At 34.0% G+C, this 26,711-nt stretch overlaps 1 long non-coding RNA gene and 1 pseudogene across 1 annotated transcript in view; one reads left to right on the plus strand and one right to left on the minus strand.

Moving 5' to 3' along the window:
• Positions 1–9,291: 9,291 nt before the first annotated feature.
• LOC111729843 lies at positions 9,292–9,390 on the minus strand (annotated as a pseudogene).
• Positions 9,391–9,601: 211 nt separating this feature from the next.
• LOC111729838 overlaps positions 9,602–26,711 on the plus strand; it is a 157,523-nt gene continuing 140,413 nt past the window's right edge. Inside the window, exon 1 of the long non-coding RNA XR_002776410.1 lies at positions 9,602–9,960. This is a non-coding gene — a long non-coding RNA (uncharacterized LOC111729838). The remainder of the gene's footprint in view (positions 9,961–26,711) is intronic.

Consider the following 26,711-nt stretch of genomic DNA (forward strand, 5'->3'; position numbering starts at 1 on the left):
GTTGTTGTTGTTGTTGTTTTAAATTTTCTCTTCATTCATTGGACGACTCTGAAGTAAGGTTATGACATGAGCTGGCTTTGGTTTTAACAGGATCATTCAGACTGCTGTGTTGAGAAAAGATGGAAAGGAGACAAAGATGGAAGCTGGCAGATCAGTTAGAATGCTAAAGCAATAATAAAAGACCAGAGTACAGGCAGTGGAGGTGATGAAAGATGGTAAGATTCTGGATATTCTGTATTTTGAAAGTAGGGCAGAGAGAATTTGCTTGCTGATGGATTTGGATTTGGTGTGTGAAGGAAACAGACAAATCTAAGGATATGGTCTAAGAAACTAGAAGAATTGCTTCACCAATAACTGAAATGAGGAAAACTTCTGAAATAGCAGATTTACAGTAGTATATCAAGACATCAATTTTGAATATGTTGAGTTTGAGATTGCCTATTAAATATTCAGGTAAGGACATAAAATACACAGCTGACTATATTAGCCTGAATTTCAGACAAGATATCTAGGCTGGAGATACTCATTTGGGATTTATTCTATAGGAGAAGAAAACCAAGTACCGAGCCCTCTGGCACTTCAGTGTCTTAAGATCTGCGTGATAAGAAGGAATAAGCAGAGGATAAGGAAGAGTAGACAGTGAGGCAGGAAAAAAGTTAAAAGTGTATGGCATCCTGAAAATAATTCAAAGAACTGAATTTGGAGGAGGATGGACTACCAACTACGTCAAATACTGCTGAAAGGTCAATTAGCATGAGCACTGAGTATTGATCATTGAATTTAGCAATATGGACCTTTTTGGTTACCTTAACACAAACTATTTAATGAACAGATCATAGCAAAACCTGCCTAAAGTGGATTCAAGATAAAAAGAAAATAAACTAGAAATGGCTGGTATGCCTCACACTTTTAAGGCGTTTTGCGATAAAAAGAAAGAGAAACATTAGGCATAGTTGGAATAGAAAATGGTATCAGGATATTCCTCATCTCTCTCTCTCTCTCTCTCTCCCTCCCTCCCTCCCTCCCTCTTTCTCCTCAACAAGTTTAAATATTAGTAAAAAAAATCCAGTAGAAAGAGAGAGAAAAATTGGCGATAGAGGAAACATGACACTCAGGCTCTACTCTGTAATAAAACTGCAAAAACAAAAAACCTTCTTTTCTTCACTACAAATTTTCTTACTTTCATTCAAGATTGAATAGCCAAGGGGTGAAGTGAGAATAAAGTGATTATTCTAGTATAGTAATAGGAGAATTGCATTTCTGTTTAGGTCAAAATGGCCAATAGCAACTTTGTGTTTCAACTGTCCATATGTATAAAGAGGGATAAAAGTAAAAAAAAAAAAAAAAGGAGGGAAGAAAAGAAAATGAGCTCTCTGTTTTCCTTGCCCCTCACACACTGGATTTTCATCCTACATGGCAGTTGCAGCATATATGTGTTACTGGAGAGTGGGGATCCTCTTGCGGTGCATTGTCCAAGTTCTTGATGTCTTGAACAAAGAATTGAGCAAGACACCAAAATATAGCAGATAATAAAAGCTTTTTTAGAAGGGAAAATACACTTCCAGATGTGGAAACAGGCCCGAGAAAGAAAAGCATGGCTCAAAAGGACTGGTAACATGCCTTTAAGGTTTTTATCCCTATTTGCTGAGGGTGGTTACTTTTCTTAGAGGGGTGGGCTTCCTTACTTGACAACTAAGATTGACAGGACTCAGTGATTCATAATTTGCTTTCTGCGCATGTTCGTTCTCAGAATTCAGTATGTTATAATGATATTAATGAACTTCTGGGCATATGCATCATATTATAATGATGGTATAATGAGGCTCAGGTAAATTGAAGATTGTTGAGGTCTTTATTGTGCATGTGCGAGTGACTGGCTGAAACTAGTACTCAATTTTCTGCTTACTTGTTTCTTTCTATGAGTTACTTTTAGCCCAAAAATGTCTTCTGGCTTGCTTAATTGTGGGCAGACTAGGGTGGACCCCTTCTAGGATAGGATGACCTAGTGTCATTTCAGGCAGACCTGAAACCCCATAACTAACTTTCCTGCCTAAGTCTTTTCTAAGAGCCATGAACCCCTTAGTATTAGTATGGATGTGGAAGGATGGCAGGTCTCTTATTCTGTATCTACTTCCTGCTGAGAAGGGTTGTAGTCCCTGCCTATTGGGGTTTCATAGAGCTATTATTTTTTCTGCCTTAGTCAGGGTGGGATCTTGGGTTTCCCGCTGAAGTGCCGCCTCAGTCCCTAGACAATGAAAAAATGCGAACTTGTTATTTCAATCATATATCTATTAATTTATATTATTGATTTGCCTATTAAATGAATAAAGGGAAACAGTCTTGGTTAAAATATTTCTTAAAGAATAAAAAGACCTTTGGCCTAAAGTCCCCTCTCCTCTCAGATGCTAAGAGCCCTGCCTGGCCTAACACCATTTCTGCTAACAATGGGCCAATGACTCTTATCAATAGCCAGAGGGTCTGAGTCACCAGTTTCAGGGCAATTATTTGAGGGAGAAAGCCTTTTTCCCAAAGAAAAGAAGAAATAAAACTTAACTAGGTTTACTAAAAAGATTAAGAACTCTGCAAGAGATGTCTCATTTCATTTCCTGCTAAAAGATTAAAAATTTTATAACTATAAAATTTATAATTTTATAGTGTCCTGTATCCTGTACTCTGGCTGTGTGCTACCTTTAGAGTGTGTGTTTTCTAAGAAGCTATAAATAGCATGGCAAATGATTATATGAATATGCATCTTCATGACTTTATTCCCATTTTTGCTGGTTTTCAGGATTATTAATATGTAATTATAGTCAGCAAATTAATTGAGGCAGTAGGAGCTCACTAGAGCTGCAACAATGCAGAATAATATTATCATTTTATCCAAGTTCCCACAACTGTGCCACGGGACATGAATTGAAACAATAAGCCTGGGCAGTGAGACTGCCAGCCTGTTAATTAGGAAACCAGGATTTTGTTTCTGACTAGCTGACTCACTCTGCCCTCAGCAAGTCATTTTGTCTTCCTTAACATTATCATCATTACAACGGAGATAATGATCCCTACCTCCTTGGATATATTGATGATTATTACATATTCAAAAGCTCAGGAAAAAGGGAGAAAAATGCTATAAAATTCAAGGTATAACAAAGACAGTGTTTCTCTTGAAATAATGGCAGTTTGTTTTCAACTTGTGGATAAAATCCTATTTTTTCCAGAATAGCATCAAGCCAACATAATATAAAACTATTAATTTCAAAGTTTTCTCTTTTAGTGGGTGGGTATAAATGTTTAACAAGGGGAACATTGGCCTAGAAAGATATGCCTCTTTTTGTTTTGTCAAAGAGATGTCAGCCAACTACATGGAAAATGATTCACAACACAGGAAAAGAACTTTGGGGCATTACGTTTCTTATGAGAAGTTAATTGTTAATTGACTCTAAATATCACCACAAACCATAAGCTTCATTTTAATTAAATTTATTTCTCCACAGTTCTACAGAACACAGACATGTCAGGTCAGAGAGAAAAAGAAAACTGCCATCCAGTAGACCCAGGCCATTGAATCCACTTCTGAGCCTTTCATCAATTCATGGGTAATTTCCTTTAAAATAAAAAGGAAATATGCCATTCATTAAAGGTATTTCAGTTTATTCCTTAATTCATTAATTAAACACTTTTTGAACACTACTATGTATCAAGCATAGTGCTGAAGACAGATCAGTAAAATAGACATGGCCTTGTCCTCATAGAGTTTACCAAACTAGCAAACAGAAGAAATGAACTAAATTTATGAGTATATTTCCATGTGGAAGAAAGAAAAATAAACATTTATGACTTAGCAGAGGTGGTAGTTAGGATCATTGTTCTTAATTACTCCCTGGCCCTTCTTTGTGAGAGGAGTTTATATACCTGGTCATTCTCATGTGATTTGCTATACTTTTTGTGTGGAAGAAGTATACTTCCTTGACTTGTTGATATCAGGTTAGGCCATGTGATTTGCTGTTTTGCTTTGCCTAAACAAATATGAACACAATTGACAGTACAAGTTCTAAGGAAAAGCTCTGAAAGTCATAATGTGGTTTTATTAGCTCTCTTGCTCCGCTCCCACTCTGCCAGGAGCATAGTAGGTCCAGATTGGAGTCCGCTTCTCAGCCTGGATCCAGGACGGCATAAGTCATGTGGAACAACACCAGAGCTACTGCAAATTTTCAGCTAACATGTAATGTAATTGAGGAAAAAATTTGTCAGTGTAGACCACTGATATTCTTGGGTTATCTGTTACCACAATAAAGCTAACTAATACAGAGCTTTGCATTCTTAAAGCTGACCAGTTACAAATGGTTAGGGAATTTAGATCTACACAGAAGAACACCCTTCTCCTATTTCTGTCTCTAGTTGGATCAGGTCACTTTCACAAAATGAAATGAGAAGCATCTCAACTCAATTTTAGTTTCTTTCCAAGAACTAGTAGATGGTAAATTCATTATGAGACGATACAGGGCATCACTCATTTGTTTTCTAATTCAAAGATTTGTATTTTTTTAGAAAGTGAAATAACCTTCATATTGAAGAGAAAAACATGTTGAATTATGAGTGGTGTAGTTTGATAATACATCTCTTTTTTATAAAACGAATTGTCAAGAAGCAAAATCCATGCTGGTTTGTAACCAATGAGCCATTTCAACAGTGGCAGTGTAATCCGAAATAAGAAGGTAAACATCGAGGCAGTAAAACGAAGAATAGATCTTATGTGTGTTATAATAAAATTTATTTATTTTTCTTTCTACAGCATTCCTTGTGAAGTAAAATGTATTTTAGGCCTAGAAGTAAAAACTATTGTATTATAACATTTTTCTGGATTGATCCTTATTAAAGAGTATCATAGAACATTATTAATTGTTAGAACTGGAAAAAACTTTAGAGATTGTTTAGTTCAATCTTCTCATGCAATGGTAAAATAAATTGGTGTGTGTGGGGGGCGGGGGCAGAAATTAAGTTGCCTAACTTAAAGTTGCACGGTGGTCTATGATAAAGCTGGGATTCTAGAACCATGCCTGCCGATTCCAAGACTATGTTTCCTCTCATTGTACTGTCTCATACTTGAGAGCATATAAAAAATAGAAGTACTATATGTCAGTATTGTACTAAACATTTTAGATACATCCATTGAATTCTCAAAATAGCCCATTTTACCAATGAGTGAACAGATTGATGAGGTTAACTAATGAGCCCAAGAATTCATAGTAAATGGCTGAGTCAGGATTTGAATTCGAGTATTCTGGTTCTAGGATCAGTTTTCTAAGCCACTATATTCTATCGCTTGCTCTACAGGCAAAAAAAAAAAAAAAAATCTATATATCTCTCACTCTCTCTCTCTCTCTATATATATATCTATCTATCCATCTATCTATCTATCATCTGTATCTATCTATCTATCTATCTATCTATCTATCTATCTATCTATCTATCTATCTATCTATCTACCTATCTATCTAGATAGAGAGAGAGATGAGGTAAAGACAGGATACAGAATTAAGAATCACAAAAAGTTATTTTTAAAAATATTAGCACTTTATAAAAGCATCTGTAGTCTTAAGTTCACCCATAAAATATCATGCAAAATTTAGTAAGCATCTTAGGAGTCCTAAGGACCTAGTTTAAAAGGCTCTGGCCTAGTTACTTCCACTGGGCATTGAGCAATCAATGGCAAATTACATGGAAGTATAAAGGGCAAATTCCCTAGAACCCACCAGTCCCCTATCCCAGGAGGAGCTGCACTATAAGCATATTCTGAGTGTCACCATCCTATAAATGCTTTCACTACGTAAAACATTCAGTAGGCATTTATAAGAGAGCAGAATTACTAGGTCATGGTAATTTTGTGAAAACTTTGTGAATTCCTTCAGTGCACTCTCTGCCCCTTAGGCTGCATTAGAAGTTGGAGCCTACCTGAAGGGAGATGCTGAAGTCTTAGTCTTAATTCACATTTAGCAAAGGTTTCTACTTCCTGGGGCTCTTTTGCCCAAAGGACATTGCCTAAATACTCACACCATGCCTTGGCATGAAATTTTAATGGAATTTACTCATGGAATGACTCTGCAATTCAGGCAGTTGGAAATGTTTTATTTGACTTGGCCTAAGAATCATTAACACAATTGTGCAGAATAAGTGAAGAAGAAAATGTAGGTTGATGGTAAAACTCTTCAAGTATTCCTTTTTCCCATCATCCAGGTTAGAGTATATCAGAAACTGCCAACCTAGATGACACCATTTCATCACTTGCTTTTGCTGTGTTCTCTGGAGAGCTATATTCAAAGTCTATGACAACAGATGACCCTGCTTCACAACTACCATTGTGCCTGAACAATATACACACAGGTTAGTATGACCGGCACTATACTATAAATTGCATGAAGATGTTGGGTGGTTAAGTTTTAGAGTCTGAAGTACTTGGGTTTAATTATCTGCCCTTTCTCTGATTAATTTTCTGACCATGAGGCAAAACAGTTAACCTTTCTGAGCCTTTGTTTCCTCTTCTGTACAATGGGGGAAGAAATAATACCTACATCCCAAGAAATTGTTCATTAATTCAACAAATATTTGAGAGTTTTATTTTTGCTACATGGACAGATAAACAAAACATATAAATAGGGAAAATGATATACTGTTAAAGATGAAAATTATATGAAAACATAAATTATAGAACAGGGTAAGTCAATGGGTAGGGCTGGTGTGGGAATTAGGAGCATAGAATTTTTCTTTCAGATAGATGATCAGGGTAGGCCTCAGATGAATAAAGACTTGGACAATGGCTTTTACTCAGAATGAAAATGAGAGCCACTGTGGGGTACTTAGAAGAGAAGTAACACAGTCAACCTCACATTTAAAGAGATAATTATGACTACTATGTTGGAAATAGATTGTAAAGGGACAAGAGGAGAAACAAGTAAATCAGTAAGGATGCTGTCATAGTAAACCGAGAGATGATGGTGGCCCAGAATATCAGAACAGGGTGGTAGTAGTGGATATGGTGAGAAATAGTGAGATTCTAGACAATTTTTATGGGTAATTTTATAGGTCGTTTTATAGTTGAGACATGCCATGTGAGAGGAAAAGACAGGTTAAGGAAGGATCTGAGTGTTTTCACTAAGAATCTAGTAGGATATAATTGCTACCTAACCAGCTGAAGAAGCCTATGGATGGAGCAGGTATATGTGCGAGGAGAAAGATCCACAGTTTAGTTTTGGGGGAATAGAGTTTGAGATGTCTATTAGATACCATTATCAAACAAAAAGAGTTCATCCATCCAGCACAACTAGAGCCAAATACTAAACGCTGAGAATTGCACTAGGCTATTTTATTATGAATTGCACCACCCAGGAGAACAGGGAAGCGAATGATGAAAAGCCCAAACTCTCTGATGGCATGTAGGTTACAGATTATATAGGAAAAAAATCACAAGACACTGTGGGTTAGGAGTTTCCAGTCTTGCTGGGAGATGATTGGTCAGAGGTGAGGTAAGGGAAATAAATAATTTCTTTAGATCTTGAGGACATTTCTGAGGTCTGTTTGTGTCCTTTTGTCTGGTTTCATGGGAAAGTAGCCAGGCGGTTGTTCCACCTTAGGCTCAGGAGTTGAAACATAACTTAGGTCAAGATGTTATATTTAGCCTGCCAGAGGTCTGGACCTTGTGATCATTAGGTCTGAACTACTGTCTTTTTCTGTTTTGGAGGGGTTGTTGATTATTTGGGGGAAAGGCTAGGCCTCTGAAGGATATCTATCTATCTGTATATCTATCTATTTCTATATATCTATATCTAACTATCTATTGAGAAGGAGAAGGAGAGAGAGGGAGAGAGAGACAGAGGGAGACAGAGAGAGAGAGGGAGGGAGTGGGGAGAGAGGCAATTTCTAGAGCTAGGATTTAAAGTTAAACTTAAAGTCATAAGGACCCTCAGTTTCAACATCCAAGTGGAGAAGTTGAGTAGGCAGTTGGCTTTATGAGTCTAAAATTCAGTAAAGAAGACTGGGTTGAAGTTATAAATTTGGGATGTTGTAACGATTAAGTGACACAATATATAAAGCTCAAAAACAGTATGTGACATAATGAGAACTCAATATATATTAGATTAAGTGTTAATCATAATATCAACAATTATAATTTTTACCACTGACATAGCAAAGTGCTTTGTGCTTAGTACACTCCATATATGTGTATGAAGTAGTCAAAGAGGAGCACTTCAGGCTACTGTGTATGTAGGTAATTTTTGAAAGTGCAACATAGGAAATAACCATAATGTAATTTTTTCATTTAAAAATTAATTATGTAAATTGAATATTTTTAATTTCACAAATATTTGTTAAGAAATAACTACAGCGACTCCAAGCAGAAACACAAATTCCTCCTCTAGGTTTATTACTGTTTCTTACCCAGAAGATGCAAATAAGATTTCATTGATTTTGTTTTTATTTTTATAAAAAGGCAATATATCCATTCGTAAGTAGAAAAACCAAGCGATATAAAAGAGTGTGTACATTGAGAAATCTTACTTCTGTCTCTATCCCTATCCATTCCTCCTACTCTGTAGGTCAGGAATTGGCAAACTTTTCCTGTAAAAGGCCAAGTAATAAATATTTTAGGCTTGCATGCCATGTGGTCTCTGTTGTTGTTACTCAATTCTGCCATTGTAGTGCAAAAGAAGCCATAGACAACACAGAAACAAATGGTATGGTTGTGTTTCAATAAAACTTTATTATAAAAATAGGCAGCAGACCTGCTGACTATAATTTTCTATGTCTGCTATAGGTAATCATTTTATTAGTTTGTTTTGTTTCTTTATGCAAATACAAGCAAATATAAATATATATTATCATGTCCTCTTTTTTATATAAAAGTTAACCTAAGATATACCATTGTTCTATACCATGAAGCAGTATTTTTATTGTATATTTGGATATCTTTCTATATCAATATGTAAAGAACATCCTCATTTTTTTCTGTCTGCATTATAGTCCATTGTATAGATGTAACAAAGTTTATTTAATTGGTTCTCACTTGATAGACTTTTGTATTTTTCTAATCCTTTGCAATCACAAACAATGCCTGGTGAAAAATCTTGTAAATACATCATTTCATATGTGTGAAAGTATTCCTAAATGATAAATTTGTAGACTTGGGATTGCTGGATCAAGGGGTAAATACATCTGCAATTTTGGAACATAATACTAGACTCACCATTATAGAGTTTTACCATTTTCACTTATAGCATAATATATGAAAATGTCTGTTTCAAAATTATGAAATGTTTCATGAATCGGCGTGTCACCCTTTGCAGAGGCCATGGTAATATTCTCTGAATCATTTCAATTATATATGCTGCTGAATTGAGCACTGTGAAGTCACTTTTAGTTTAGTAATGGATGAATGCTTTTGGGTGGCATGCAGCCAAAGACAGGGCAAACTTGAAAACTTCTTTCCATTCTGCTTGGAGTCAAAAGAGAGAATTTTTTTTTTTAAGTTTTCCTGGACAGTAACAGGCTTTTAAAAAAAAAAAACTGTTAAACCTTTATTGTGTATCCTTCTTGTGGTAGATATATTTTTAGTTACTCTGTGCCTCTCAGTTATTATTCATATCTTGACTGACTTAGACAAGGCAACGACAACTTTCTGCAATGGTTTGAACACACTGATTTGAAACATCTATTTCTTAGTAGAATTGTTAACAAATCATATCAGATGCTGTTTCAAATCACCTCAGTCAGAGAATTGTTTTCTGTTTCTTTGGAGGCAATGTAACATTCAAATGTATTTTATCTGACTGACATTTGATTTAAAACAAAACAAAGAATTAGGCACCCCTGCCTTATCCTAGTAAGCTACTCTCAAGTAACATTAAACTCCATTTAGGATTGTGGTAGGGTGGACTGTAAAGTTTCTCAATTTCATCTCAACTTTCAGAGGTAAGTCAGACTCAACAACACGGGCTGCAGATTACACATGTTTTGTTAAATTTATTCCTAAGTATTTTATAACTTTTGTTACAATTGCAAAAAGAATTAATTTTCCCACTTCTTTTTCTAACATTTCATTATTAAAGTATAGGAACACTATGGATTTTTGAACTATGGATTTTGTTTTCAGAGAATTTACTGTATTTGCTTATTCTTTCTAGTAGTGTTCATGTGGAGTTTTTTAGGGTTTTTTATATTGAGAATCATATCATCCGCAAATAGTGAAAGTTTGACTTCTTCATTTACTACTTGGATGCCTTTTATATCTTTCTCTTGCCTGAATGCACTTGCTAGAACTTCCAATGTTATATTGAATAACAGTGGCGATAATGGACAGCCTTGCCTTGTTCCTGATCTTAGAGGGAAAGTTTTATTTTTTCACCATTAAGTATAACATTGGCTGATGGTTTGTCATAGATGACCTTTATTATGTTAAGGTACTTTCCTTCTATACCAATTTTGTTAAGTGTTTTGATCATAAATAGATGCTGTATCTTATCAAAGGCTTTTTCTGCATCTATTGATATGATCATGATACTTATTTTTTAATTTGTTTCTGTGGTGTATCACATTAATCGATTTGCTGAATCATCCCTGTGCCTCTGGGATGAAGCCCACTTGATTGTGGTGTATAATCTTTTGAATATGTTGCTGTATTTGATTCGCTAGTAACTTATTTAGGATTTTTGCATCTGTGTTCATGAGAGATATTGGTCTGTAGATTTCTTTTTTTGTGTTATCTTTGCAGGTTTTGGTATCAGAGTAATATGGGTCTCATAAAATGAGTTGGGAAGTATTGCCTCCTCTTCTATTTTTTAGAAGAGTTTGAAGAGAATAGGTATTAAATCTTCTTTGAATGTTTGGTAAAATTCACTGGTGAAGCCATATTGTCCTGGACATTTACTTTTTGGTAGGTTTTTGATTATTGTTTCAATTTCCATACTGCTAATTGTTTTATTTAGATTTTCTAGTTCTTCTTGATTCAATCTACGTTATTAAATTTGGTGTTATATACTTTTTCATAGTATTCTTGAATGATCCATTGTATTTATGCGATATCAGTGGTAATTTCCTCAAATTTCATCCCTGATTTTGTTTGTGTCCTTTCTCTTTTTTCTTTAGTGAGTCTAGCCAGGGGTTTGTCCATTTTATTAACTTTCTCAAAGACCCAGCTCTTTTGTCACATTTATTTTTTTCTATTGCTTTTTTTTTATTATTTTGTTTATTTCTGCTCTAATTTTGATTATTTCTTTCCTTCTGCTAACTTTAGTCTTCATTTGTTCTTCCTTTTCTATTTTTAAAGATGAAGCATTAGGTTGTTTAGTTGGGCTCATTCTTGGTTTTGGAGGTAGGCCTGTAATAATATGAACTTTCCTCTTATGACTGCCTTTGCCGTGTCCCAAAAGTTTTGATATGTTGTCCTATTATTATCATCAGTTTCTATGTATCTCTTGATCTCTCTTTTTATTTCTTCTCTGACCCAATTATTTTTCAGTAGCATGTTGTTTAATCTCCATGTATTTGTGATTCTTCCTGATTTATTTTTGCAGTTGATCTCTAGTTTCAGAGCATTATTATCAGAGAATATGGTTGGTATGATTCCAAACCTCCTATATTTGTTGAGGCTATCTCTGTGTCCTAGTATGGGGTCGATTCTTAAGAATGTTCCTTGTTCACTAGAGAAGAATGTATAAGCAGCTGTTTCAGAATGGAAGGCTCTGTAAATGTCAATTATGTCCTTTGGTCTAATGGGTCATTTAAGGATGCTATTTCCTTATTGATTTTCTGTTTAGATGATCTGTCCATATCGGACAATGGGGTATTTAGTTCCCCTACTGTGATAGTGTTTTGGTCTGTTTCTCCTTTAAGTTTTGTTAGTAATTGCTCTCATATTTTGTGACTCTCTGACTAGGAACGTAGATATTAATGAGTGTTATGTCTTCTTGGTTCATGATTCTCTTTATCATTCTAAAGTGTCCCTCAAAATATTTCTTTAGCTTTTTTATTTTAAAGTCTAATTCATCTGATATTAGTACTGCTACTCCCCTTTTCTCTGAATGCCATTTGCTTGAAATATCATTTTCCACCCTCTCACTTTGAGCCTATATTTGTCTTTGGAGCTAAGATGTGTCTCTTGGAGGCAGCCTATGGTTAAGTTTTGTTTTTTGATCCAAACTGCAACTCTGTGCCCTTTTATTGGTGAGTTAAGTCCATTTGCATTTAAGGTGATTATTGAAATATAAGGCCTTCTTAAAGCCATTTTATCTTTTGCTTTCTGGTAGCTTGATGTTTCCATTTCTTCCTTGTCCTTCTGTTTTCTTTATTTTGGTTGGGTTATGTGAGTTTTCCCTATGGTTCTTCTTGTTTTATGTTATATAATTCAATTCTAAATCTTCTGTGTTTGGTTACCATTTTGAATAAGTAAAGGATAATTATATATCTACAGATGTCCATTTTCTTCTGTGCGTGCCATTCTCTTTTGAGAATTTGAATCTTGAATCCTCTCTTTTTCAGTCATCGCTATCTCAAGTTGTCCCTATGTATGCTGAACGTTCATTACTATCTTGTTATAACAATCCTTTTCTTATTATTTAAGCTTATAATACCCTGTTCTTAGTAAGGATTGCATATAATTAAAATATTAATAAATTTTAACTAGCATTGATGAGATGTAGCAAATGAGAATGCTCATGTACTGCTTGTAAAAGTGTAGACTGGTTTAACCTTACTGGAAAGTAATTTGGCAATATGTATCTGAAAACCTTCTTATTTTTTGTCCCCTAAGTTGTACTTCTAGGAAATTGTCCTAAGTAAATAATAAGAGTTGTGCACAAAAATGTAGATGAATATTTATCTGTCTTATGTATGGTAGCAGAAATTTGAAAAAACCTACATGTCTAGCACAGAGAATGGCTAAATTAGCTTATAATACATCTATATTGTAAAATCCTATGCAGGCATTTCAATGTTTTAAGGAAAAATTTTACTATATACTAAAAAGTATATGCAGTATGATTCCAATTTTGTATAACACATGTACATATTTTGCATATGTATATATATAACAGATCTTACATAATACATATATGTATACGCATATATATATACATATATATACACACATTGAATGATAGGAAGCATGTATACACAAAATGTCAACATAGATTGTCGCTGGATTGTGTTATTATAGATGATGTTTCTTCATTGTCTTCACTTAAAAAATTAATATTGTAATCAGAATATAGTATTCAAAATGCCTGAAAGCCCATGTTGTTCCTTTTTCTTTTCCTTGGAAAGAATCAGAATTTTCAAAGTGTGTACAAACCTTCACAATTTATTGTGCACATTGCATCTTATTGTAATTGTTTTTTTTTTCTTGACTTGTCCTCTTACTGGATTTTGAACTTTGTTTCTTCATCTCTGTAGGTGTAGTGTCTATCACAGTAAACATTGTGATGCTTAATAAAGGTCTGATGAATGTATCTATAGATTAGTAAATGAATAAATGAATGCATGAATTTCAAGGCCAATTTTACTGCTGATTCTTATTTTTATATTAGATTACAATGAATTTCTATATTATAATAACTTTATTCTCTTTAAAAATATAATGTAGGCCTGGTATAGGAAATTGTATCTGGTTTCAGTGATGTTTACTTAATTTTTTCTCGATTGTTTCACAATATTTTGACCTAACATTTTAGCTCCAATTAATTTGTGGTTTCCAAAATCTTATTTTTTTTAGGTTAAGAATGGCTAACTTAACAATTGCTGCAAGAGAATTTAGATGATTCTTGTTTTTTTATGTTGTCATTGTGTTTTCTCTTTATGTTCATATAGATAATGTAAAGCCAGTTCGTACGGCATAAAGATATATTCTGGTTAGTGCAGTTTTTATGCTTAAGTGTTTCTGTCTAGATGATTCCTTTCAAAAGGATTGCTTTTTGAGTGGTTTGCTGAAAAAGATGTGTGCGTGTGTGTGTGTGTGTGTGTGTAGAATAGGAAGAGTGAAAATCCTTTAGGTAATTATTCAAATCTTGTAATATACAATTAAATTGATAATGGAGTGCGGTTCTTCAAATTTTAACTAATCATTATTAAATGACCACTTCACTTTCCCTTTGATACTATAGCTGAAATTTCTTCATTGCGAAGTGTATATGTGTATTTGTGTATGTAAATGGTAATCAAAATAGCAGCATTTTACTTTTATACCTGGAATGTAGCTTTTAGGTTTTTATTCTTTGGGGGGGGCATATCATTATTTTAAAAGGTATTGCAAATTATAGGACATGTATCTTAATGGAATGCATTAAAAATCTGGTATTTTCTGGCAAAAACACACATGCTTATGATTTTTTCTAAAAGATAAAGAAATTATATTTGCAGCAATGAATTTCCTTCTCTGTACTCCAAATTTCACACATTTCTTTTCAATTTATTATGAGATTGAATTAAGGAAGGCTACTGTCCTGAGAAAGAGCGGAATTTTCATTTTTATTTTGTTAGGAATATGAGAATTAAATGGTAAGACTTAAAATAGCATCATTATTAGAAACATCAATGTCCCAAAGAAAGAGAACTTTTTTCAAGAAATATAGTATTATAAATGATAGTTATATCGATTCATAGAATGATTTTGCATAATAATTCTTATTTTAATACTTCACCTTTAACTCGAGCTTTTATCAGCTATGCTTAGAATACCTATAAGTAAACTTGACAGTATTGCACCTATTTAATATGGACTTGAAAATAGTTACTTGCCACTTTGAACTAAACCGATATCAAACCCAAAACAAAACAAAACAAAACAAAAAACATAAAAAGTGAATAGTAAAATGCTTCCTTCAACAACCCTGCCTCCAGTTTGCTAACTGAGCATTTAAGACTCCAGATCTGGTTTACCCAGTGCCCTCACTCATCTTTGGTAACTGCCCTACAATTTCTATGTTTCTTTTGTAGTAATCTTCACATTACAATTTAGCAACATAGCTGCAACTGAACTTTGCCATTATCTAAAATTCTTTCAAATTAAAAACGAAACAAAATTTTTTTGTTGAAGAATAATGATGTACAATAAACCACATTCTTTTAGCCATAAAACAACCACAATCAAGATAGAGAACATTTCTAAAAGCCTCTTAAAAATTATTGCTACCTCATTGAAGTCCATTCTTTCTGCAGCTCAGATTTGTTTCCTTTTTAAAATTCTGAATTCCAATTCTCTTCCCATAACATGTGGTCTTCCCCAGTCCCCTACTTCCAGCATAATCGCTTACAGGTCTCCTGATTGTTAGCTTTCTCCTAACTCAACTTCTTTCACTAACACTTCAATTATATTATTTCCAGCTGTCTTAACCTTCTGCTGAACTTGCCCTGCCAATCACCAACTCTGCATCATTCACTATTTTCTCACTTCTGCTCCAAGGCTGTGGAGTTTGGAGAAACAACAACAACAACAACAACAACAACAACAACAACAACAACAACACATATTCTTTTAGGTTGGATGCATTACAAATTCATGATTTCCAACCTCAGATGTCAACACGGCTCAACAATTATTTTACTTATCCTTAATTGGTTCCCTTTCCTGTAATTAGCAGTAGCTGTTCTAAACCTTACCAATCTCATTAAGTATCCTACCTTTGGATCTGCCTTTCAGCAGAGAGTTGAGCAGCCTACCTCAGTGATATTCTTCAATATCCCTTCCCTCAGCCTTCAAATATGCCTGTATGTTCACTTATCCTCATTTAATTTAATCTTAAAGAAAGATATTCCTTTGCTCTCTTCCAAAGATAGCCTATCCATGATGCTCTTGAACTCATATCCTCCATTTCCACTGGGATGTTAATTATTTATCCTCTTTTTCCAATATATATAACTTCTCGCTTTCTCTCTTTTCTCTCCTATCTTGTCTTCTCTCTCTCCCTCTCTACACCCGCCTCATTTCTTCCTAATAAGCCTGTGTATGTGCTTATCTGTGATGACAATTATAATTGTAGTCCGAAAACAAAATCTTCCCTAATCCCGACTTTCTCTTTTAGCCGGTAGCCCATTTCTCTTCTTTAACATATATTCTTTGGAATGTACTACTCTACCCGCTTTGCTCCTCATCTTATTGTACTGTGGTTTCTACCATTATCACTCCAACAAAAATGCTCTTTTATAGAGGCATTTATTTAATAATTACTTATAATGTGTCAAGCACTATTTAGATACTGGTGATAGAGCCATGACTAAGAGTAAGTCTCTGTTTTCATTGAGTTTACATTCTTTCAGAGGGAGACAAACAAACAAGTAAACAAATAAATGTGTAATGATTTATTTGTGTGCCACAGCCAAGTTCAATGAGGGAAAAAATAACATAAGATGTGATAGAGAATGACTGGGAGAGGGCTTCATAGATTGAAAGATCAAATAAGGCCCCTTTGAGAAGATGGCATCTGAGTTGAACCCTGAATGATGAGAAGGAACTAGTCTTGTGAAAATCTGGGAGAAAAATATTCTAAAATGGGGAACAGGCAAGAGACAAGCCAGTATATCTTACAGCATAAAAAGCCAGGGCAAGAGTGACAGAAAATTATGTTGGAAATGTAGGTAAAGATAAGACCAAGTGGATCCTGAGGATCTGTAAATACTTTGGACGGTTCTAAGTATGATGAGAAACTATTGAAGAGATGAGAGCAGAGAAATTACATGATCTGGCTTGCCTGTCTGAAAAAGATCACTCTGGCTGCTGATGAATAATTTACCATAGGGGAGCAAGGATGGAAGCAAGGAGACCAATTAGTAGGCCTTTACAGTAACATGGGTGAGAGATGGTGGTATACCAGGTACCTTCTTACTTTTATGTCATTGCTCATGCAGTTCTTTCTGTCTGGTGAACTCCAATTCAAAATTAAAATTCAACTTAACCATGAACTCTTTGGAATACCTCCTCTAACCCCAACAACTGTCTTCCAGACAAAATTGCTTCTTTATCTGGGTTCACATAGTTGTTTTTTATGACATAACACATGCTTAGCAGAGTGATTACATGTACAAACTCTGGAGCTAGAGTGTTTGAAATAAAATCCTGCCTTTACTCCTACTATGAGTTGAATTATGTCACCTCAAAATTTCTATGTTGAAATACCAAGCCCCAGTACCTCAGATTGCGATGTTGTTTGATAATAGTGTCATTGCAGAAATCAATACTTAAGATAAAGTCATACTACAGTAGGATGGGTCCCCAATATAACTAGTTTCCTTATTATAAAAAGAAAATTTGGACAAAGACATGCTCACAAAGAGAATACCATATAAAGATGAAGGCAGAGATTGAGGTGATGCTTCTATAAAGTGAGAAATGCCAAAAATTTCCAGCAAACCACCAGAAGTTAGGATACCAGCATGGAACAGATTTCTCCTTCACGAACCCCACCAATACTTCAATCTCAGATTTCTAGCCTTCAGACTGTAGACAATAAATTTCTGTTATTCTAAATGACTACTTTGTGATACTTTATTACTGCAGCATTAGAGAATTAATAAATTTTGGTAATAGAGTGGTGTGTTTCTGTAATAAATATCTAAAAATGTAGAAGTGGCTTTGGAACTGGGTAATGGGTAGAGGATAGAAGAATTTTGAGGTACTTGATAGAAAAGCCTATATTGCCTTGAAGAGAGTGTTGGTAGAAATATGGATATTAAAAGAGATTTAGTAAGAGCTCAGAAAGAAAAGAAATTTGTAGAGAAAGCTCCTATTAGAGAATACACATATCATCATGAACAGCATGTCTCTAGAAAAATGAATGTTAAAGATGCTTCTGGAGAAATCTCAGACAGAAATGAGGAACATGTTATTGGAAACTGGAGGAAAGACAAATCTTATTACAATATAACAAAAAACTTGGATAAATTTTATTTTGTTGGATGAAAAGTAGAACTTATAAGTGATGAACTTAGATATTTAGCCGATAAGATTTCTAAGCAAGGCATTGAAGGTATTGCCTGATTTCTCTTTACCACTTACAGTAAACTGCAAGAGGAAAGAGATCGAAAAGGGAAATATTAAGCTACAATGAGCCAGAACTTGAAGATTTGAAAAATGTCAGCCTATCCATATTAAAAAAGAGAGATAGCGTGCGGAAGTATACTGTAGAAAGAACACAAAGTATGCAGCTAAAGAGATTAGACATGTGACTTGTGTATCTAATCACTATCTAAGGAGAAATGATGCCAAGGTTTGACAGAAGGGAACAGAGATGGGAGAAAATAAAGAAAGTTTGTGAGACTTCTAGGATTCTATAAGAAGGAAATGGTTCTGTAGAGCTATTTAGCTAAAAATTGTATTATCCTTCAACAAAAGGAAGAAAGACCCCAAAAGTGGTTCAGAAGCTAGTTCCTTCTTAGTCCCAGGGGATAAAGCTACTACCCTGGACTGCGAAAACAAAGTCTGTGTTCAGCACCAAGGGTGAAAGACTGCAACCCTAGTGAGTCCAGAAGATAGAACATTAAGCCAAAAAAGATTATTCTTGAGCCTAAAATAAATTAATTAATTAATTAAATAAAAATGAAAGCTGAAGAAAATCTAATTAAATTTACTCTGGTACTTTTTGGACTTGCTGGGGATTTGTGACCCCTTTTACCCTCTGTTTTCTCCCTTTGGGAATGGGAAGAATTATCTTGGCCTTGCCCCACCACTGTATTTTGGGAATAGATAACTTGTTATCTGTTTTTACAGGTTCATAGATGGGGAGGAGTTCTACCTCAGGATGGATCATACCCCAAGTCTCACTCATACCTATTTAGATAATATTTGGATGAGTTTTTCAACTTCCAGTGGATCCAGAATGAGTTAAGACTTTGGAGGATGCAGGGATGTGGTGAATGTATTTTGCATGTAAAAAGGACATGAGTGTTTGAGGGCTAGAAGGTAGATTGCTATGAGTTAAATTGTGCCCCTGAAATTTATATGCTGAAGTCCTGACTCTCAGTACCTAAGAATGTGACCTTATTTGATAATAGAGTCATTGGAGATGTAGTTAGTTAAGGTGAGGTCTTATTGAGATAGGGTGAGCCCCTCTTGGAAGAGATCATCAAGAGGACATGACTGCTGGTTGACCTGTGAGCTGGACCCAGACAATCAAAGGTTCTTTATTCTCTCCCCTGTCCTTGGAGTGTAGGTCCTGCTGGCTATCACCATGCTAAGAGCTGCTTCAGGGACACAGTCTTGAGAAACCAATGTTTTGTTGAGACTCTGTCCTGGATATGTGACTGAACTCCATTAAGGCCTCTTAACAGTTTGGTAAATGGATGCAGAGATCTCATTTTGTGGCTGCCCAAGAAAAGTCTCATGTATAAGTTCTCTTGTTTATTAAAACTGCCGCCTGCCAATCTGGTGTGGTGTACTTTTTTTCTTTGGTCTTTCCTTTCCTTCTGTGTATGGGGGCTCAGGGAACTCTCAAAGCAGTTAACCAATAGCCCTTAATTCAAGATGGCTGATGTCTTTATAAAAAAGGGAAATTTGGGACATAGACATGCACACAGGAAAAATGCTACGTGAAAATGAAGGCAGAATTGGGGTGCTGCAGCAGAAGCCAACCAACTGTGAATTCTCAGAGGGCCAGAGGGCAGGAAATATCTTTTTTTTATCTTTATGTGCTAAAGTCTTAATAAAGTACCTGGCACAGAGTAGAAGCCCAATACTTGTTTATTGAATGAATTCAGAGTCCCAACTTTATCCAGAGGAATAAAGCCTTTTAGAATTTTGTGGTCTAGATATCTCAAACTTTTAGTTCTAGTGCCCTGTTACAAAGATATTATTCAGATTGCGGTGAAAAATTTGATAGCTAGTCTATAACTAAGCTATTATATACTCCCTCCAAATCTCAGTTTGTCCATGTATTAAATGAGATCATTGAGATAGATGATCTCTAAGGTCTCTTCTAATTTCAAATTTCTGCAAGCCTGGGCCCCTGACTATAATTTATGAAGGTAGTGCATTTGAAGAATGATTTATATTCAATCATTAAAGAAATAATGAAATATCTCTCAAATCAACAAGAAGGCACTTTCAGGAAATGAAGACTTCATTTTCCAGAGCTCATAGCGCCCTTGTCCTAGGTCATTAAAATGGATAAGATCTTATGTGCACATCTTAGTAATTTAATGGTTCCAGTTTTCCACAAACCATTCAAAGAATTGCAGGTCTCTCCCTCTGTCATAAGCTTCCTTGAACTGTTCCTTTATAACCCCTTGAGAGATTATTAATAAGAATTACAAGCCTCACAATTTCTATCTGTAAACAAAATTTTACGTTTTATAATATCATGTATGCCATTTCAACTGTTAAGATGTTTTCTAGTTAAAACAATTAAAACTGCTGCACTTAAGGTGAAGTCAAGATATAGCTGAATTCACTAACACTGATTTGGACAATATTGGAGAAATTAAAACGGTGATTTTCAAACTCATTTGCATCGGAAATGCTGGAGAGCTTAAAAATGTAGCTTTCTGCCCACTCACTGTCAAATTCTGACAAGCCTGAGGGAAGGAGTGGCTATGAAGTTGCATTTTTAAAAAAATATCTCCAGCGATTCGTATGTAGGTGGTCATTCAACCATATACTGAGAAACACTGCTGTAATCAATGTACTTATATGCTTTCTATATTGGATATAAATTTACTAAAAAAAAAAAAGAAACTATTAAATCTTAAATTAGCAAAATTAAACATTTGAAACTGGACTTACATCATATATTATAGAATATTGGAATATTAAATTCTTAAAGAAAACAGATGAGTTGGTTTAATTTGTAAAGTTAAAAAGTCATTAATAATAATCTTTCTCAAAGACCTAGATTATCATGGATCATGTAGCCATTTTAAATTTTAACTTTTTGGTCTACTAATCTTTTTGGAAGAAAAATAAGGTTTTCTCTTCTCTCTATCTCTACCTTAACATAGTAACTTGTGAAACTACTATGGTTTACGTAAAGTGAAATCTAAGTAAAAGTCAGGTATTGGTCAGCTTTACTGTAGGAATAAACAGCTCGATATACAAGGTCTTACAATAGTAAACATTTATTCCTTGTTCATGTTATATGTTGTTTGTAGGTCAGCTGTGACTCTGCTTTCCTCTTTTGCATATGTTTTTAATTATCAGACTTTAGCTAAAAGAGCAGCCCTTCTTATACACACTATTCTCATGGCAAGGACATTTGCAAGAGGTAGTCAATAATATATTCACATTTAAAGCCTCTTCTATGACATGGCGTATATCATATTTACTCACATCCCATTGACCAAAGCAAGTCATAGGGTCAACTCTGATAACTGGGTTGGGAAAATGGATTTCATCTACAAATAGGCCTTGCAAGTTACATGGTGAACATGGGAATGTATGACTCTGTATGGGCAGGAAGGGGAATGAATAGCTCTGAACAATTTGATTATCTAACAGCTGGTTCAATTAACAGTTTTAATTTCAGCTATGAAGTGTGTTTTTTTTTTTAAGAAATCATCCATTTCCATAAAATATAGCTGAAACAAAATCTATTTAGATAATATAGTCAAGTTTTAGAATTGAAATTAAAAATTTTAAAGGCTTAGGGATAATAATTTTTATATACATATGGATGATGCCTTGAATTCGGCACGTTTTCATTGACTTCTCTTTCTTTTAACTTTGACTAAAAGCTCCATTAAATTCTCTAGTGTATCCTCAGTGACTAGCATAGTGCCTGACCACACAGATGAAGCGCAATAGATTATTATTGAGTAAATAAATGAATGCTAAAGGTGGCTTGGATTAACAGGGTACAAAGTAAAGAATATAGTGTCGATGTAGTTTGGATGTATATTTTTAAAGATCTCTGAAACTTCATAGGCTTCTTACTTTCTTTACTATTTACTGATATAATCATATTTTCTTTGAAGTGCCTAGTAGTTAGGATAATAGATAAAAGATTTAGGGACTCAATAACTCATGGCTATCTTTTTCCTTTTTATCTCAGGGAAAATTATGTTAGATCTGTTTCAAGGGATAAATTCAAGAATTATGCTTTCTTGGTCTTGGTATACACAGCACCTTGCAAGATGTGTGGTGTATAGTAGGTGCTCAATAAATGCATACTCTTAATTTGAAGTTTTTTTAAAAAATTAGTATGCATCCACGAACGATCATTTTTTTCTATTGTTCTTTAAAACCCCTTTCATTTTCCTTAGTTTCTGACAATCCCTATGAACTGGAGAACACAAGTTCTTATATGCTCTCAAGTCATGCTTCCTTACTGTCCAGAAACTATTGTCCTTGGATAAAGTTTGTGCACCCTAATATTCTCTCCCCTCAGGTCTAGTTTCTTGTTCCATCAGATATCCTGTGAAGGAGACAAGATCGGGTCAAGAGAGATTTTTTTTTTTCCTAGGAATTTAAGGATCAGAGTTTTGTGGGACTGACTTTCTGCTTCACTGTGTGCAGGCATTCTCCCTCCCATGAGGCTCATCTTTGGTCCCTCCTGCAAAGAATGAACCTGTGGCAAATTGACTCTCCAGCTGGATATACCCAATATGTGTCTGAATCTTCAGGGAAAACACGATTTAGAATTCTCTCTGGGACTTCTAATACCAAATCGGCATACATGTTTTCTGGACACAGGACTTCTGAGAAAGTTATAAATTATTTCTCATCTTCTCTCTCTTCCCAATTTAGTATTTTTTATTTTAAAAAGATTATTGCAGAATTAGACATAGCAACTTTGCATCGACTTTAAAGGCTTATTAGCCATTTCTTCCCAACTAGCTTCTCTTATTTGTTTATCTTGTTAAGTGGCTCAACACTTTTGTTGGAATTGTTATTTGTTTCCAATTTAATCATTTATAGGATTTTTTTTTTTTTTACTTTTTAAACTTGCTATTTATCAATCTGTAAGGGATGGCATCTGAGTAAAAAATATGAAAGAAATGAGATCTCTGTACTTGGAAAATTGTACTCTGTACAATTGTACTCTGAAAATTGTACTCTGTACTCTGTACAATGCTGTTTACTTTCAGAAGAAACAATGTTCTGTTTCTCAGAGGCCTCTGACTTACCCTCCCAACTGAAAGATCTGGAAAATACTTGTTTTTAATCTCCAATTTCAAAAGATAAACCATACTCAATCATTATGTATATCTTAATGTGTATAGTGCCAGATGGGTGCTAGAGTAATTGAGAGGAGTCACTTCATGGATTGTAAATTAAAAAAAAAAATCATTGTGTATATCTTCTATGTATGTATGTATTTACCTTATTAATTTCCTAAGGCTGCCATAACAAAATGCTACAAGCTTGTTGGCTTAAACAAAACAAATTTAATTTTTCACACTTAATGGAGGCTGGAAGTCTAAGATCAAGGTTAAGGCAAGATTAATTTCCTCTGAGGACTCTCTCCTTGGCTTACAGATGGCACTCCTCTTGATGCCTCTTCACATGGTAATTCCTCTGTGCACACACTCCCCATGTATCTCATTGTTTTATAAAAACAACGGCCATAGGGGATTAAGGCCTCCCTCTAATGGTCTCATTTTAACTTAATTACCTCTTTAAAGACTTTATTTTTAAAAACAGTCACATTCTAAGGTACTGGGTTTCAGGGTTTCAGCATAATGAATTTTGAGGGAACACAATTAATCTCACAACACTACCAAAGGCTGCGAGGCAGGCATATAGTACTTCATTTTTCTTAAAAACATTCTGGTAAAGTAAGTAGAGATGATTACATGATTTCACATGTGAAAATCTGTGCTGCCTATTGTTACCTCAAAGATTCCAGATTAGTAATCTACATGTTTTTAGTATATGTACTACCAAAACAAGCACACTAATCTGCATGCTTTAATAATAGTTAAAAATAGTATAATTTTCATAATAATAGCAAAAGAGATCATTGGAAATTGATGCAAAGTATAAAGATTTGACATTATTTAAAAATATTATTTGTTATATCTCTACATCCCTTCCACTCTTTCCAATGAATACTTTCACTTTTTAAAATAAAAAATTAGAATTATATTGTACTTAATGTCTTGAAAGTCTCCTGTCTATTTCACGATAAATCACAAACATTTTCCCATGATATCAAATATTTTGCTAAAATAAAAATATTTAATATTTGCATAGAATTATATTGAATAAGTGCTTAATAATTTTATAAATCTCATCTCAAGAAGTAAAAACAGAATATCATTGGTCTTTTAATTTTCATTCATCATTTATTTAATCAATAGTTAATTTGGATACCTTTCATATATTTATTGGCTCTTTATATTTCTATTTCTGTGAATTGCTTATTAATGTTCTTCTCAGGAGGCTTCTGATTTCTCCTCTCAATGATGGATCTGGAAGACACCTGCTTTTAATCTCCAATCTTAAAAATATGAATCATTATGTATAACCCATTGTTCTATCTAGGTATTCATACTTTTTGTACTGAATTTTAATAGTTCTTTGTAGAGTAGGGATATTAACACATTGTCTGTAATATATGTTGTATTTTTCCAGTAGGTTCATTGCTATAATTTTATTATGGAAGTAATTTAGTAATAATTCACTTTGTCTTGCAAATAGTATCCCTGAAAATATCTATCAGAGTGAACCAGTTAGTCTTCTTTTGCCACTCACTCTACCTTGTGATGATTTTGCATGAAATTTTATTAAGAAATTTAAAGTAATACTATATCATGTCTGTAGCTAATATTTGAAGTTGACAAGACATCTTTACTAGCCTTCCAGATTCCCTGTCTTTTTATATGCTTTCCATCTCATGTACAATGGCTAAAGACAAGAAGTATCATTCCACTGGCACTGTATTAACTCTGGAGTGTGGAGACTATTTACATTCAACCATTTATTTTTTCAACCTTATGGGTTATCTACTTTTTGTCCTTCTGAGACTGCTGAGATATATAAGTTATTCAAAGGTATCCCTTCCTGAAATCTAGAGATCAAATACAAAGCATCCAGAGACTTTTTTTCTGAAGAGAAATAGGATGCCTTAACTACTTTCTCTCAAGGTTTCCATCTTTTTTTTTTTCTCTCTTCCAGATGTGATCTCTGCCATACTACATGGCTTAAGTTTTTGTTGGAGAGATCACTTCTGACCATTTTTGAGAACTTCAACTTCTCAAGAATTTATAGACTTCTTTCTCTACCTCGCATCACATACTTGCATTGTCTAATAGATTGTTGTGTCATAGTAATTTATTCTCATGTAGCAGAGGCACCTATTTTTTCAAATTTCTGCCACCATAGGTTAGTTTTACTTGTTTTTCAACTTTATATAAACATAATCATATGGTAAATACCTTCTAGTGCCTGGTTATTTTTATCAAGGTAATATCCGTAATATTCATTCATGTTGCTTTGTATTGTTCATTTCTTGTTATTGCTGATGAATAATCCATGACATGAAGAAAACATAGTTGTTTTTTTTTTCCTAGATAATTATATTTGGGTTATTTTTTTGTTTTTGGTTATTTTGAATAAAGATGCTATGAACATTCTTGTACTAATCATTTTTTTTTTTATATTTTTTGTTGTTGTTGTTGGGGATATAAACCTAAGAGTAGAATTACTGGATCATAGTGGAGGTATATGTTTATTTTATTACAAGCTGTCAGTCAGTTTTGCAAAGTGGTTGTTATCATTTTATACACTAACCAGGAATATCTGATGGCTCCTGTTGTTTTATATCTTCTAGGAAAACATCCTTCCTTTAAGGGAAAACAGATGCAAAGGTATAACTAAACAAGTTATATTAATTCCTGTCATTTAAACTATGAAAGTTGATATGGATATTTTTTTTTCTCTCATTCTGTGTAATGTAAGACTTTCAAGTTAATGTTATCATTTGCTCACATATTGAGCATTAACACTTCTCTCAGTTCTTTTATCTTCCCTTCCTCCTGTGAGACTATAAAATCAGGAGTATTACATTTAAGCTATTTTCATTTTAAATATGCTTAGTATAATACAAGGTCCATGTACAATTTTAAGTTCAGCTGATGGAGTAAGAGTATATATTAAGAAAAAGTTATATATAAATTAAGAACTGACCATTGACAATCCATATTTTTCTGAGACTTTCTTTTCTATTTTCTTATTTTTCAGAGTCCCTATGGAACAATTTGCATTAACACATATAACATTCTGTGTCAATAGTACATCACTTACTTTATATTAAATCAGAAGAGAAACATTTGAGTTACCATTCTACTTTAATGATACTATCACTAGCCACCTGGGTACTCTAGTTATAAGAAAATGGTGACCTTAGTGTTTACTAAGATCTATGCCGATTATTTCAATAAAATAAATTAATGGATGAATGAGCATGTTAGGTCTGGAAGCCTTGGGTGGGAAAAGGAGGGCTTTTTTCTTAGGTTGGATATATTATATACATATCCAGGAGTTTTTGAAATAATGCTTGTTCTAAAAACATTAATTTCTTTCAATACATATGTATTTCTAAAAGTCACTGCACTATACATATCATGCACTAAAACTACAGGGCTCAATGGAAAAATAAAGATATCACACAACATTTAAAAACTTCATCTTAACCAATTTTTTCTGTAGTTTTTATTGCACAATTTATGTAGTGTCCTGATTTTTAGAGCACATATACCATGTAATAACATTGTAGCAGAACCGATTATATATACAGAATATA

Source organism: Pteropus vampyrus, unplaced genomic scaffold (genome assembly GCF_000151845.1).
Source record: "Pteropus vampyrus isolate Shadow unplaced genomic scaffold, Pvam_2.0 Scaffold284, whole genome shotgun sequence".
NCBI classification, from domain to species: Eukaryota; Metazoa; Chordata; class Mammalia; order Chiroptera; family Pteropodidae; genus Pteropus; species Pteropus vampyrus.